Raw genomic sequence first — 14,103 nt, 5'->3', positions numbered from 1 at the left:
GTTATGTGCCCTATGGTGTTATAAAATCAACATTGATAGATGCTTATGGTAGCCCATCTGCAGTTTTCCACTGTGTATCTTCTTCAGACGTCAATGCGGAAGTTTTCAAGTGCCTGTTACGTTTATGTGACGTCATTCTGTAATTTAGAATCATATAACACAGTCATACAAAAGTTATTTTTATTTTTTTAAAAAAGGGACTACATGGCATGTTGCCTATGCCAATTCCTCAAAGGCTTAACTTTCCAAAAGACAAAGGGGCACTGTCTGCGTCTGGAGAAAACAAGGTTTAATAAGAGGTTTTATAAAAACTGTGAATGTGTGGAATAGCCTGCCTCAGGCGCTGGTCACAGTAGGGACAGCAGAGAGCTTCAAGAAGGGTCTAGATGCCTTTTTACATCAAAAAGATTAGATGCTTTTCTCATCCAATCCCTTTCCTTCCTTCGTTCAACTTGATGGACATGTGTCTTTTTTCAGCCATATTAACTATGTAACTATGATTTTAAGGCACAAAGGGACACATTTACTAAGGGCTTTGTGCCAGTTTTCTGTTGGACTTTGCACGTTCTTTCTAGTGGAAACTGCTTGCACAGGTATTTAAGAAGTGTCTGCACCACTAAATGTGTCGCACACGACTGTTTTGTTGTGCAGCTGCACTAGGCACCATGTGACACAAATTATGGGGCATTCCGGCGATCAGTCAGACCGTACACCGGATTTAACATATAACCTATTGTTCTTCCTTTAAAAAAAAAAGAGGAAGAAAAAATCCAACAAAGTGCCAAATTTGAAATGAAAAGAAACTAATAATGATAAAAAATAAATGCTTTATTTTGATCAAAAGACAAATGACAAACACTGGTTAAAATGATTCTACCCCAAAGGGGACACAAGATAAGGTTGCACTCCAGACAACAGATCATAAAGAAAAAAGTCAAGTATTAGGTAGAGGCACCAATGGCCATATCTATTAGTTAGGTAATGATGGGAAGCATGAGACAATTAAAAGTTTGGTAGAAAATAATGATGAACATTACAGATGAGCACAGTATAGCTTACCCGTATTGAAGATGATCGTTGCCTGGAATGACAACACCCGGATTTAACATGCAAAGTCTGTCGGATGCCGTATATTAATGGTGCACCACAAAATAGTTGGTGAACTCTGTTGGGCCTGTGCAGGGAAGCGCCAGAGTCATGATTTCTGGTGCACGTTCTTAATGAATCTGTCGCACCCAGCATTATACACGGGCAGAGCACTTTTAGTGCAGTTTCCTACAATCTTAGAAAATGTGTTCCAATATTCTAAAAATTATTGGGTTTGCACAACCCATATGAATGTTTTTCCTTTGCCTGGAGAGGTCTGGAGGTTTTTTGTGCAATTATTTGCAATATTTTAGGCGTGATCCAATAGTAATTCAAATGCCAAATTGACGCCCCTAGCTATGGTTATCATTGACTTGGGGGAATCCACCAATCAGGCAGTATGTCTAGATCGCGTGGGCCGAACCTGAATCCAAATGCAAACATCAGGTTTACTCATCTCTAATCCTAATGTCTTTCTTAAGCTTGAATGTCTTTCCTCCTTCCAGAAATGTCCCAGTGTCCGGCATTCCCATATTATATGCAATAATTTTGCATTGGGTACAGAACACCTTGGACAACTGGAGTTAGGGTGTATCCCTATCCTATATAACAGTGTGACAGCAAGGGAATTCCTCTAGCACCTCCTCCCACTGGGAGTCAGAAATTTCCCCAAGGTCCACCTTCTACTTTTCCTTGACAGAAACAGGATGACCCCTTAAGTACTTATCTAATAAATGACTATAAATAGCCTAAATAATTCCTGCCAGTGTTTGGACACAATAGCGTGACGTACCTGGAGAAACCTATAAAACCGTGCATGTGGGAAATCAAAACATTCCTGCTATTGGTCAATGGGTTTTAATCTGTCTCCATCAAGGACCTTAGATAAGAACCACACAGCTTTGCTTTGGGAGCTCTGGGCAGCACGGTGGCTGAGTGGTTAGCACTTCTGCCTTGCAGCACTGGGGTGCTGGGTTTGAATCCCACCCAGGTCAACATCTGCAAAGAGTTTGTATGTTCTCGCCATGTTTGCGTGGGTTTCCTCCAAAACATATTGGTTGTGAGCCCCATGGGGACAGGGACCAATGTGTCATGCTTTGTGCAGCGCTGCGTAATCTGTAAGCGCTATATAAATAAAGAATTATTAACTTGGCTTTGCATCCGCTGTCATATGATGTTCTTAGACAGCACATAGAACCTGAAAAAAGCAAAAATAAAACATTTCTAAATGAAAAAAAAAATCTAATTTCTGCACCCTGATTTCTGACCCTACTGCTTGTATCTCCAAGACTTTTTCTTATAATCCTTAAACATACAGTTGTAGGAATTTTAAGGCAATAGAAAACCATGTCTAACGTATAAAAAAGTCACTGCAATGGTTATCTGATACTGTATGACTGATTGTAGAAGAAGGACGTCATGTATATGTAAAGTACATGCTAAGCCTCTGGGTAGTAATGGTTTTCGGAGACGTTCGGGCGGGAGGGTGTGCGTCTCCATCCTATAAATGTAGCAGCTCTTACAAGATTCCAGACACTCATGATAACAATCTACCTATAAGCTGTTTGGCACAGAGAACACAATGTAGGGTAATGATCATACAGTTGATGATTTCTGCTTCCTTAGGCTCCTGGGGGGAAGGAGAGGCTCCTGGTGAGGCTGTAGCTCAGAACAAACACACTATAAGTACATTACATAATCGGATCCTACCTAATACCTGGTGAAGAGGAACGTGTGAGAACTGGTTGTTATATGGGTGAAGCAAATCTTTGACTCACTCTATTATCTTCACACTGATGATGTAGCAATGAATATAGAAAAGCGATTGTTAAATGATGGGAGTCATTCTCCAGTGATTGATAAAACACGCCCTATGCAGCACTTCTAGCTTGTGTTTGTGGAAAGACCCTGTAGGTTCCCACAGACAGCTTGTATTAATATTACTGACAATTGGATCTATTCTTTGTTACGTAGAAATAAATTAACACCTTATAATTAAATTATAGAGCAAAAACACTACAGTCCCCACCAGACATAGGAAAGATATTAGGATTAGAGATGTGCGGACCTGATGTTTGCGCTCAGATTCAGGTTAGGCCCGTGTGACCCGGACATATTGCCAGTGTCCCTCGGGCCAATCATAGTCAATTTGGCGGATGAGCCACCAATCCAGCAATATGTCGGGGTTGTGCAGGCCGAATCCGAAACTCGAATGCAAACATTGTGTCCACTCATCTCTAATTAGAATTAGTTGCTTTAAACAAAATTGCGTACAATGAGTACAGTGAGTACAGAAAGTATTCAAATCCTTTAAAATTTCTCACTCTTTTAATTTCAGCCAATTGGTAAGATCAAAAAAGTTATTTTTTGCTCATTAATGTACACTCTGCCCCCATCCTGACAGAAAAAAAAAACAGAAATATAGATATTTTTGCTAATTTATTAAACAAGAAAAACTGAAATATCACATGGTCAAAAGTATTCAGCCCCTTTGCTGTGAGAACCATATTTAACTCACATGCCACCCATTTCCTTCTGATCCTCCTTGAGATGGTTCTACTCCTTCATTGTAGTCCAGCTGTGTTTAATTAAACCGCTTGGACATGATTAGGAAAGGCACACACCTGTCTATATAAGAGCTAACAGCACATGAGAATCACGAGGTCTAACGTACTGCCTAAGAAGCTTAACTGTATGTTTTAGAATTAATTTGAGGGGAGGAATGTGTAAGGTAACTTAGTGCGGCATACAATATAATCCATAAATAAATGTATGTCTCTAACATTTATAATTTGCGGGGGGCTCTTTATGCTCAAACTCAGGGCACATTGTATATATTTTAATTACTTCGGTGAGGGAAGGGGTGCAATTTTTTTTTGCACTGTGCAACAAACAGGGCCGGTTCTAGACAAAGTGGGGCCCTGGGCAAAACTAAAAGTGGGGCCCCAAAATAAAACTATTTTATGACCAGTCACAATCAGCAAGAGGCTCCTTTAGTATGATAAAACATACTGTAATTTTGGAGAATTTTACAGGAGATAGATCATAGGAAGATTGATGGGCAGCATGGTGGCTCAGTGGTTAGCACTACAGCTTTGCAGCGCTAGTCAACATCTGCAAAGATTTTGTATGTTCTCTATGTGTCTGCGTGGGTTTACTCCGGGTCCTCCGGTTACTCCAAAAAATGACTGGTAGGTTGATTAAACTGTGAGGCCCATTGGGGAGAGGGACCGATATTTTCTGAAAGCAGACACTTGCCCCATTTTCAAAATTGCATCAAAGAGTTTATAGACATAGGCGCAATTTTGATTCAAACTGAAACATTTTATAAAAAATACTTAAAATTTGACTGATGGCAAAAAATTTGATCCAAACATAAAATATTTACCTTCACATCTCCTAAATGTAATAGATGGACATGTGTAGAGTTCACAAATGTCCCATATTGATATGTTCACATAAATAAATCCACATAATATCACTAAAACTGTAATAACTAGATATCTGCTTTTCAGCTAGAAATTATTACACAGTCACAACCTGCAAAATATAGCGATAAAACAGAATAAAAAGTAAAGGCGCCATAAAACCTATAGAATAGAAAGCAGACAACCAGGCGATGCATTTGGCAATTAGCATTCAAAATTTCCTCTAAAATATGTACAAATCCAGATACTTATATAAAGAAAATATAGTTTCCTAAAACAGTAAGATGTGAGGAGATTATACAGACCCCACATGTGTATATTCACCAAAATATGCAGCAAAGGGAACTGCAGAAAATTCACACAGATCTATCATTGTCTGTTCCTTACATAATGGTCCCCCAAATAAGTAACTATATATCAATAAACCAGGCTAATGAGATAATAAGTCACTTTTAGATGTCGCCATTGTATTAGCCGCACAATAACAGAACCCTCCGCGGATCATAAGAATATGAGTGAGAACGTCATAACATGGGTGTAAGTAATGGATGATGGTGGGAAATAAAAACTTTATTCCAGAACATGTGGGTGTTTTTGGTGTTACATATAACTTTATGGACATGTTCTGGGTTGCGGTGTTAATATGTAGTCACATTAGGCGAAGAGGATCCAATATTCATCGTATCAGTCAATTTTCCCAACAAAAAAAAACTATCACAAAATAAAAAGGGAATAAGAGAGAAAGTGTGTTCTTAGATAGTTCTGCATAGAGAAGCGAACATACTCGTCCGAGCTTGATGCTCGTTCGAGCATTAGCGTACTCGAAACTGCTCGTTGCTCGGACGAATACTTCGCCCGCTCGAGAAAATGGCAGCTCCCGCCGTTTTGCTTTTTGGCGGCCAGAAACAGAGCCAATCACAAGCCAGGAGACTCTGCATTCCACCCAGCATGACGTGGTACCCTTACACGTCGATAGCAGTGGTTGGCTGGCCAGATCAGGTGACCCTGGGATAGACTAGCCGCTGCCCGCGCTGCTCGGATCATTCTGTGTCTGGATGCCGCTAGGGAGAGAGCTGCTGCTGGTCAGGGAAAGCGTTAGGGTGTTCTATTAGAATAGTGTTAGGCAGGAGTGATTCTACAAGAACCCAACAGCCCTTCTTAGGGCTACAATAACGTTATACTTTTTTTTTTTTATTTGCAGCTAGTACCATATTGTGAGGAATTTGCAGGGGGACTTGCTACCGTTGCGTTTTGCGCTTAGTGACGCACATATCCACCTCAAACACCAAAGTGGGAAAATTTATTAGGGGTTTGATTTCAATTAGGCACAGTCTGCCAGTTTCTTTTTTATTTTACGTTTATTTTTTTCATAACTCAGTGTCATCTCATCTGGCATAGCAGTGTGCTTTCATACTTGGCTAGAAAATAGCCAAAGGAGAATCCAAACGGCTTACTTACGCCTACAATAGCGTTATATATATTTTATTTCTGGTTGATCTGCTGGTGGCTGTCCTTGCTGCAGTGCATATACTAGCCAATTGTGAGGAATTTGGAGTGAAACTTGCGACCGTTGTGTTTAGCGCTTAGTGACGCACATATCCATCGCAAAGACCGAAGTGGGAAAATTTATTAGGGGTTGGATTTCAATTAGGCACAGTCTGCCATTTCCTTTTTTATTTTACGTTTATTTTTTTAATAACTCAGCGTCATCTCATCTGGCATAGCAGTGTGCTTTCATACTTGGCTAGAAAATAGCCATAGCAATAGGATAGCATCGTTTGGTTTTAAAAACTAAAAAACACAAAAAAAAAACTAAAAAACACAAACAAACACAAAAAAACACAAAAAAAAGTTAAAAAAAAATTAAAGTTATAACTTTTATTTTCAAAATGTTTAACCCGAGGGCTAGGGGTAGAGGACGAGGGCGGGGACGTGGGCGTCCAACTACTGCAGGGGTCAGAGGCCGTGGTCCTGGGCGGGGTGAGACACCACCTGCTGATGAGGGAGCAGGGGAACGCCGCAGAGCTACACTCCCTAGGTTCATGTCTGAAGTTACTGGGACTCGTGGTAGAGCACTGTTGAGGCCAGAACAGTGCGAACAGGTGATGTCGTGGATTGCCGACAATGCTTCGAGCAATTTGTCCACCAGTCAGTCTTCCACGCAGTCCACCCATGTCACCGAAATCGGCACTCCTCCAGCTCCTCCACCTCAGCCTCCTTCCCCCCCCAGTCTGCCCCCTCCCAGGAAAATTTGGCATTTGAACCGGCATACTCTGAGGAACTGTTTTCTGGACCCTTCCCACAGTCACAAACCACTTGTCCGGTTGCTGCTGAACAATTTTCCGATGCCCAGGTTTTCCACCAGTCGCAGTCTGTGGGTGATGATGACCTTCTTGACGTAGTGGAAGAAGTGTGTAAAGAGGTGTCCGACGATGAGGAGACACGGTTGTCAGACAGTGGGGAAGTTGTTGTCAGGGCAGGAAGTCCGAGGGGGGAGCAGACTGAGGGATCGGAGGATGATGAGGTGACAGACCCAAGCTGGGTTGATAGGCCGGGTGAACACAGTGCTTCTGAGACGGAGGAGAGTCCTCGACCAGAACAGGTTGGAAGAGGCAGTGGTGGGGCCAGACGGAGAGGCAGGGCCAGACCTGGTGCATCAGCGCCAAATGTGTCAACTAGTGAAGCTCCCGTGGCGAGGGCTCCTGCGGCGAGGGCTAGATTTTCAGAAGTCTGGAGGTTCTTTAAGGAAACACCGGATGACCGATGTACTGTGGTGTGCAACATTTGCCAAACCAGGATCAGCAGGGGTTCCACCACTACTAGCTTAACTACCACCAGTATGCGCAGGCATATGAATGCTAAACACCCCACTCAGTGGCAACAAGCGCGTTCACCTCCGGCCGTGCACACCACTGCTCCTTCCCCTGTGTCAGCTGATAGTCAGCCCCCTGCCCAGGACCCTGCCACAAAAACCCCATCGTCGCCTCCACGATCCTCCACAGCATCCACCAGCGTTCAGCTCTCCATACCCCAGACGCTGGAGCAGAAACGCAAATATAGTGCAACCCACCCGCACGCCCAAGCCCTTAATGTCCACATCTCCAGATTGCTTAGCCTGGAGATGCTGCCCTATAGGCTAGTAGAGACCGAGGCCTTTCGCAACCTCATGGCAGCGGCCGCCCCTCGGTATTCGGTCCCCAGCCGCCACTACTTTTCCCGATGTGCCGTCCCAGCCCTGCACCAGCACGTGTCAGACAACATCATCCGTGCCCTGACCAACGCCGTTTCTGACAAGGTCCACCTGACCACGGACACGTGGACGAGTGCTGCCGGGCAGGGCCACTATATATCGCTGACGGCACATTGGGTTAACTTGGTGGAGTCTGACCCTGCGGCTGGTCATATACTGCCGACGCCGAGGATTGCGGGGTCCAGGTGTTTCAGGCCTACTATGCCTCCTCCTCCTCCCACCCCTCCTCCACCTCCTCCTCCGAACTACCATCCGTGGGCATGGCGCCATCAGTCGGTAGCTCTAGGCACAGCAGCAGTGCAGTCGCTAAGCGACAGCAGGCGGTGCTCAAACTGCTGAGCCTAGGCGATAAAAGGCACACCGCCCAAGAGCTATTACAGGGCATTCCACATCAAACTTGTTAAATTTGTCGCCACCCTGCTGTGTAATCCACAAAATATACTGGCAAACTTTTATCATTTACGGATATTATTTCAGCGCTTCTTGCGCATCTGTTTACATTCCCCTCACCCGCCATATCCCAAACTTATAAGAACGCTACTACACTTGATCTTATACAAAAGGTTCTTAGAAGTGCTGTTTGGGGAGTAGCCTAGAGACAGGGGCTTGGATTGGCGAAAGCTCGCCTGGCAGCGGAGCGCCAGCTCCATGCCAAGATCCAACTAACATAGTTTTAACTGCAGCACCTTTAATCTACTACTAGTTCACTGCCTCCATACATGGTCCCCTTATCAAACGAGCTGTGTCAGGCAGAATTTTGGGTTGTTTTCATGGCTTCCATGTTAACTTTGTCGCCACCCTGCTGTGTAATCCACAAAATATACTGGCAAACTTTTATCATGTACCGATATTATTTGAGCGCTTCTTGCTCACCTCCTTTGGTTCCTCTCTGCCACCCATTGGTTTGAAGCCTGAGTCCATTTAGGGTATGTCGCCATGCCACTCTCTAGCCTGCCGCTGCTGCCGCTGCCTCTGCATGCCGTCCCCTATAGTGTCAGGGTCAATTATTGGATGTTTTAGATGCTATCTAGCCTCATTCGGTCACTCTGTCATGGCCATGCTTTTGCCCATAATTTTGGCATAATGGTGCGATTAAGCAGCCTCAGAGGCATCCATGCATGCTGCCCCTGCTGTTTCCTGTCCATTTCCGTGGTGTTTCCATCCTTTTCTGAGGTTCCCAGGTGTTTGGCCAAGCTTCCCTGTGCAGAGCCTTGGTCCCCTTGAAAAATGCTCGAGTCTCCCTTTGACTTCAATGGGGCTCGTTATTCGAGACGAGCACTCGAGCATCGGGAAAAGTTCGTCTCGAATAACGAGTACCCGAGCATTTTAGTGCTCGCTCATCTCTATTAATAACATAAATATTATTTGATATTATCCCTTCTCAAATTGTAGTAACATATAAAGTGAATATTTCCATTATCTGTGAGGTGCAGCAGCTCCTGTGTGCAGCAAATGCTCCCTACAGCCTGATGGCTAAGAATCTGGATTGGGGGGTTAATTTCAGGGAGCTGTATCTCTGGCTCTGTGCCACTTAGAACCTCACTTCTTTTTTCCTATGAAAGAAGAGAGTCTCCTCTTTTATATGAATCTAAATATGTGTTTCTAAGTTTTAGGAAAACGGAGATATTAACTGTTAAACGGCCGCCGGGAGTGATTTTTATATATAAAATGGCACCTGATATTCTCACTTTAAACCTGAATATCTCTGGATCCATAGCACCTAGAAACAAAATTCAAGATTCATTTGAAAGAAGAGATTGCCACCTTTGCCTACCCATAGCGCCGGCCCTGGCAACAAATTACCTACAAAACTGCCCTGATCTATACATATGAATAGTATGTGGAAAATAAGAAACCAGGAATCATCTGACAGGTATTTCCCATCCATGTTGTTATGTTCTTCAACAAGGGATTTAAAGTTAGATCTTTAATGCTATATTTTCTCCTGTCTTATTAGAAAACTTACTACATCAGATAAACACAGTTGATAATTTGATGTCCTTACTGGAACATTCCTTCCTTTATATAACAACTTAATGAGGTACATGGCACATCATCCAGTTTACACTGCCAATGTTCCTTGTATGTGCCCAAACCACATGCCACAATTATCTTGTTTCGCTTTTAGAATCAGAAGCCAGAAGATTATGATGTAATGAAATCCTGTGTTAAACAATTAGTGGTATAATCCCTGAATTAACATGTGTTCTTCTATTGTCATATTCCCTTTCACATATATAGATTCCTGTATTTCATTGTTTTAATGATTGTTTCTTATACAAGAAGGAAATCTGGTTCGTAAACATCTATGAGGATAACCTTTATGTTTTTAGGTGCCCATAAAAGGTGCTACCCGCTTGCATGCAGTAAATGTTAATTTACCAGTAAAAGGGAAACCTATATTCGTAACAGTCATAAATGGAAAGTAGCAGTTTTACCTACTAGTAAGTGGAACCATGCGTCCACCATTTTTTTAAAGATTTTTTTATTTTGAATTTCAAATACTGAAACAAAAAAACACATAAAACACTGACCTCAGATGAAGTGGCGCCAAATAAGGTTCATCCAAAAGGGAGAGCATAAAAAACAAAGTCCAAAATCACAGTTGAAAAGGTGGGTGTAACAGCAAACACAGGAAGCAAGGGTAGTGCAATCCCGAAAAAGGTGAACAGTCTGACAAAAGTGCGATCCTGTGACCCTTAGTAAATGAGCCTATATGTGATCTGCTGGTAGAATATGCCAAAACTACAATTAAACTGATATAAACATGAAGAGCCATCACTAGAAGTAAATATAAACCACTAGACAAGAGTTATTGAGCTGTAACCTATACATTACATAAGTGTATAGCTTCTTCTCCAATAAATGTTCTCACAGTGTTATCTTCCATCTAATTACAGCATAATACTATTTTAAAACACTAAAGTAACATAAAGTACAACACTCACACACAGCATAATTTATTACCATAGCAAATGTTTCTAATAGATATGTTTGCTATTGTCCACATTTGTTGGGTGTAACTGATACTGCAGGTTCCTAATACTTATACCCAGTTTGAGAAAGTCATCATGAGCGCAGGCATCCGAACATCCGAACATTAAAGTGCCCCATATGCTCCATTATGGTTTTCTATGTGTGTGAAAATTGGCTTGAGACTGACATTTCAGGAAAATATAAAGTGCACTCTAGAAGTGCACTCTTACCGGTTAACTTTATCTGGCCTTTTCTAATCTTCTGAATGCACATGTCCAACAATTCAGTGTTTCATTATTTTTTGCACAATTTGCTGTTGCTCTAACAACCAGATTAACAAGCAGATTAACACAAGCAAAATTCACAAAAGGTATTTGATCCATGAATCTCCCCAATAGAATTCTTGCTTCAATGAGAATTGGTATTCATACAGTCCTCCTTATCATGCTGTTCAGATTTTGATATCATGAGACCAAGGAGACACCTAACAATTGATCAACATTACCTTGTTTCAAGAAGGATGATCTGCGAGGAAAGTGGCCACTGAAATTTGAGCAATCTTCAAAAGAAATATAAAGAGAGAGTCAGTATGGCCACATCCTACTGTGATGACTGCTTCATTGTGAACAATTCTCTGCAGAATTGGACCTTAAATGGCACACAATTGCAGGCAAGTTTATGGACCAGTTGACCTGCACAGGCATTGCATAGGCCAGGGAACATTTACGTTGGACATGGGACCAGTGCACCACAGTGCTGTACACCAATGACAATTCATGCTTAGCAGAAACAATGACTCCTTCTTGCCAAACAAATTGTATTATAATAATGTATAATGTATCCTAATTCATAATAAGATTTTAGAGTATATTATTCATTCAATATTATTAATATATAGAACAATGCTGTCTCCAAATAGTACATGTGATGCTCCTAAAAAGTTGATATACCGAGCTCCCACTAATAAAGTATATATTATGCCCCCCACTATCAAGGCCTCTTTATAGTATACATGGCACCACAAATGAAATATATCTTTCTCTCAATCAATTATATTCAGTGACCCTTTAATTATATAAGATACATACAGCATGTTCAGTGCCCATCAATTTTAGATGCAAACAATGACCGACAATAAAATAATAAACTCCCTTTTCTGATTGCTCCAACGCCCTCCATTTCCTCCTATGCTACCTGGGCACTTGCACGACTACATAATTACACCACCAAATTACACTGTCGTTGTTCTCAAAGCTGGCACAAGAAAAGCCACAAAGCCCTGTAATGCCAGCACTGTGGATACAATGATTTATTTTTGTTAGCAGAATATTAGCACTTGAACACTTTCTGGCCGTCTCTGGTAGTTTACTGTTTGCCCCTTGTGGTGAATAGGGGATCTGGTTAATCACTCAGTTTGCCTCCTCCCCATCATATCTACTATAAATAATTAGACAATTTCACACAATATAATAATAATATAATAATGAAAGAGCCCACAGCTCAGCCTCCCTGACTGTATACTTAAGTTATGGATGAGGAGGATAATCCCAGTTAGCACAGAATATTGTGTCTCTAAACCTTTGTGTCATGTTGTGCTGAGGCATCATTGGATTGAACGCAAAGGAAGAGAGGAAGAGAAATCCAAGGAAATCTAAAATATTTTTTTTTTCAATGGACAAAAAGGTGCAATGAAGAGTGTGGTACATTATAATCAAATTCAGTATTTCCTCGGGAGAGCTTCAGTAAACCTTTTGCATTCTGTTATCTACTCCCCACTTTAAAAAGTTTAAGAAGCTGAATGAGGGGTTCTTTTTTTTGCTATTTAAGATTGTGCACCCAGCTTTGCATTTATTCAAGAATTTCTTGGATGAAAATCAGAGGAATTATTATATTATTGGATATTCAAGATTATAGTAAGAAAAGAGAATCTTTTCAAGATTATAGTAAAATATACAAATCATCAGCTGGCTGCCAGATCCCCTTTAAGTCATCCAACAAGGAAGGCAAACTAAATGACAGGAAACCCAGATTGTTTGTGTAACTTGTTATATGGCAAATCTCATTATACCATGTGCATCCATGTGATACTGCTGAGAACCATTCCTGTGAAATAGGATGTGTCTCTCATGTCATGTTTGCATATCCACCTGATAATACATGTTATAGAGGACACAATGCACTATAATATGTTCTTCCATGATATCATTGGCAGCTTCTTTCATTTCATCTTTTTCATCAACATGGAACTTGAAAAGATGCCGACCGCACATCTTGTGTTATAATTATGAAAATTGGAGCGGACAGTTATTTGGAGTAAATCTCAAAAAATGTTCCAGATTTTTTCATGGCCGGATTACAGATCCATTTCTTACATAACATTCTTGTTTTTTATCAAAAACAGATACAATAGGATACAAAGCAATAGTAAAATAGTTTTATAAATTAAAGGAATGTAATGTTACACATTGCTTACTCGTATTGCATAGTTCCACACATGACACACAAATAAGGAAATGATATATACTAACATGGAAATACAGTTCATCACAAACATATCAGCTGGCGACAATATCAAAGAGAAAGTTGTCTTAAGAATGCTGTGACAAGTATGAACCATATAGAGCCCTAAGATAGATAGTCAAAGGATACTAGGGAGGAAGAAGATTTTTACTAGACTAGATTTTTCAACTAGAGTGTAACTAAATACCCCCAACTGTTGTAAAATTGAAGTACAGTGATAACTCACCTATCCTGCTCTCCTCTTTCCCCTACTATCCTATCACCTATAGCCCCCTTAGCTAACCTTCCACCCACAGCTATTTAAATATACAGGCAATTGACAATGATCCTCTTTCAAACTCCTTTATAAGTGCCAAAGAGGAGGAGATAAGGAAGGAGCAACTAGGATAAGTTGGATTCTGCAGGCGGCACTATTTCAGACATCAGAGCAATAAAGAAAAAAGTTAAAGGGGTATTACAGGAATATGAACATCTGACACAAAAGCCCATGATGATGTAAATAAATGAATACAACAATACTCAATGTCATTAGTCACATAATGGAGCTTAAATAGTTTGATTTTAGTATTTACAAAATTTATGGCCTCTCTAAAGTAGGTGGAGTTATCACTAAGATGGCCGCCACCGGAAACTACAAGTTCCATGATCCCTTAGTTCTCAGTAACTCCTCCTCCCTCTTATGCTCTGCTCCCAGTGATGATGTAACAGACTTTCCTGCTCTGTTACCATAGTAATGATGTGTAACTGCCATCTCCAAAACACCGGCCATACAAGGCCAAACACCGGCAAGTAGAGAAGTCTTTTTTGACATTCTGACTATCTCCATGCATCAGCCCTACAATC

The sequence above is a fragment of the Engystomops pustulosus genome, chromosome 3, assembly GCF_040894005.1.
Source record: "Engystomops pustulosus chromosome 3, aEngPut4.maternal, whole genome shotgun sequence".
Classification (NCBI taxonomy): Eukaryota; Metazoa; Chordata; class Amphibia; order Anura; family Leptodactylidae; genus Engystomops; species Engystomops pustulosus.
Note: the sequence above shows the minus strand (reverse complement) of the source record.